Source organism: Trichoplusia ni, chromosome 15 (assembly GCF_003590095.1).
Source record: "Trichoplusia ni isolate ovarian cell line Hi5 chromosome 15, tn1, whole genome shotgun sequence".
NCBI classification, from domain to species: domain Eukaryota; kingdom Metazoa; phylum Arthropoda; class Insecta; order Lepidoptera; family Noctuidae; genus Trichoplusia; species Trichoplusia ni.
This window is the reverse complement of record NC_039492.1, coordinates 3,830,139-3,833,291: the sequence shown is the minus strand read 5'-3', so window position 1 is coordinate 3,833,291 and position 3,153 is coordinate 3,830,139. Positions and strand designations below refer to the sequence as shown.

Genomic DNA, 3,153 nt, shown 5'->3' with positions numbered 1-3,153 from the left:
CAATCATTATAATTGTAGGCGCCACGGCCTAATAACATTTAGTAGGAAACGTGTAATAAAACGATTTGTGGAAACAGTTGTCTGTGATAAAATAACTAAATTAGAAAAGTTTCATTCTCAGTTTGAACAAATTATACGGTTTTATACTTGTTCCGTTTATTGGTTAATTGTAGAGTTCTGTGAAATGCCTTGTATTGAAAAGTAACGTATTTAATTTGGAAATTATTTAATTTCTAATTTTAGTTTCATGTATTTTCTTGTCAGAAATCTCGATGTAAACTCTATTTATAATTATCTCTAAAGACATCATTGAAACATCTTAAAACTGAACATAAAGTCATATCATCCGCACAGAATCAGAACCATCGTAGAATCTCAAGAAACGTTCATTGACACACATGTCTGAGAGAGGCTATAAAAATTTCGTAGCTTCGCAAATAGCTTAATCAATAAGAAGGGAACGTGCAAAAACGTCGCAAGCGCAGAGCGATGCCAGCGACGTTCGAACCGCGATTATGGCCGATTATAACAACGTAGCACGTATGTGTGATAGAGAAAACTTTAATAAGTTGATTTTAGTGCTTATTCTGTTAATTTTGTTAATAAAGACTGTTACAAGAATGCTTGTGTAAGTTAATAGATGCGTCTCTAACTCTTAAAGTCGATGTAAAAGAAAATGTAGTCTACATTTTTTTTGTAATCGTGGGAACTGCTTTTCCTAATTTAGTCTTCAAACAACAGCGTTTTAAGACGCTCGATCCAATATTTTAATGGGTAGGTAATTATGTTAAAAATGATTAATATAACAGGACTTCCTATCATCATCTTAATAAAAACTCAATAGTTTTGATTTAAAATTAGAGGAGTTACAATTTTGGATCCTGTCTGCCAAGGTAAAGAATTTACTTGAGAAGAAAACATCGTCCTTATGATACTGTAAGTAAAGGGTAAACAATTTTGACAAAATTGGAAACCTAAAAAGTAGAGTCAAATATTAAAACACGTAGTTTCATTTTCTTGGTAGAGTTCCTTCCAATTTTTCGAGGATTGTAGCACACTTTACTTTTTCTTTAAACTTATATTACTTACCTACGTATAATCATATTAAACCTGAAGCTCTTAAAGAGAACGATTATTTATAATGATTACATTTAATAACCTGAAGTTAAACTCTCAAACGAGCGTGAGCATTTATGACGCTCATGAGAATTTTATGCTCATGAAGATGTAGGCAAAACCAACAAATTTCGATTGATCACAGAATACGCTGTGTAAAAAGTTAAGCTCGCGTAAGTTGCGCGCGCGCACGGCTCTCGCCAAAGAATGTAATTAACTGAACACCAATAAAAATAATTGGACACAAAAAGCGATCCGCCCTGGGCCGCCATTTATTATTTTGATTACCCTTGTTATTGTTATGGGGTATTGATGTTTTTCAGCTAGGCGCTTGATTGAACACAGTGGGGCACAGTGGCGGCCTCGCGCCTGTGCCCCGCGCCGGCGAGACCGCTGTGCCTCAGAGTGTCGCCACGGCACACTGGGCTCTCCTACTTCGAAACCAAGCTTTATTGTTCCCGTTTACGACTCTGTTTGTTCCCGCCGACGGCGCGTGACGTGCAGTTTTAAAATTTTCTAGATCATAAAAAGATTATTGTGTTGTTTTTAGTTTTAACACTGTAATTACATAGGTCATTTGTTATTGTTTTGCAGTTTATGCAGTTACATTAGCTTTTGTATGATGTGATAACACAGTGCCAACTGGTTATAAGATACTCTGTTATGGTTCAAATTTCTTCATAACACCAAGCTCTTTTTGTGTCAAATTAAAAAAAACATCGCTTCTTTTAGTTTTGTACCTGAAATATTTAGGAAGTTCCTTGATAAATTGAAATGTTGCAGCTCATTCAAAAAAAAAAATGTATAAAATTAGTGTTATTGTGAGTATTAAGAAGGTCAATCAAACTACGTAGTTTGCGAAAACTTCTCAGTGCAGGTCTTTTCTAAGCTATTTTTCATTATAAAACCTGGCGTTACGAAAGCGTTTGTTTAATTTAAGATACAGCTTTCATATACTTTTTCACGTCAAATCGGAAATTAAAATGAAATCCGCTCAATATTAAAAAAAACACACATACAACTAGCCGTGTATTAATATATAACAATAAGGTATTAATATCTAAGGAAGTTTAGAGATGAGTGATAAAGATTTTGAATGTAATGTATGGATGTACGGCATGAAGATTTTCAAAGATTACCCGATATTAGTTGATTAGCTTTTGCTTATCCTCCGTCAGTAATAGCGTAGTTATATATAATATGTTAAAATATAGTCCAGACCTTTTGTTACACATAAAGACAGACGAAAAAAAATAAAACGTGTATATCGAATATGTACTTAAAGTTTTAGCTTGACACAATTTTTACAAAAATTTAATTATTTTTAACTCTTAATTACTACATATTAAACTAAAAATCGAGCAAAAAGGCTTGAGTGCATGACTTTGACTCGCAGGCCCCGGCGAGATTCGAACTCGCGATCTCCTGTTTACTAGACAGGCGCTTTAACCAACTAAGCCACGGCGCCTTGATGCTGACAGGCGAAATTATTGTATGCAATACGAAGAGAATTTTAGATCTTTTAATAACTTTTGACAATTTCATTCGGGAATTACTATTTTATCTAATTCAACACTGAAAGTACTGAACTCACATAATACGGTTAGCAAAATCTTGATATTGTTTTGAAAATACTTTTTAGTACTTATGAGATAAAAGTAGAATGCGACATGTTTATATTTTCTGAAAGAATAATAGCATTTTGCAACTTTCACACAGCGCCATCTCGTCTCAAAATAATCAAAGCTTGCTTATGTACCTACTAGATTTTTATATGTACTAACATGTGTCTAAATGTCACTAATATTGTATATGCGAAAGTATATGAGTCTGTTTGTATGTCTGTGTTTGTTTCCTCTTTTTTCTCACCCTACGCCCAAACAGGTGAACTGATTGAATTTTGGTGTGGAGTTAGGTAGCTGACGCCTTGGATTAAAATATATTTTTATCCGACTTGGTTAAAGGGTTATGCTTATACAATTATGACTATCATCCAAGCAAAGCCGAAAGTAACTGCTAGTGCATATCTAATATAAA

The 3,153-nt window shown here is 33.8% G+C and overlaps 1 non-coding gene across 1 annotated transcript; it reads right to left on the bottom strand.

Annotated features, from left to right (window-relative positions):
- Positions 1-2,510: 2,510 nt before the first annotated feature.
- On the bottom strand, positions 2,511-2,584 carry Trnat-agu. The gene has a single exon. It is a non-coding gene; the product is annotated as a tRNA-Thr (tRNA).
- Between the last annotated feature and the right edge of the window lie 569 nt (positions 2,585-3,153).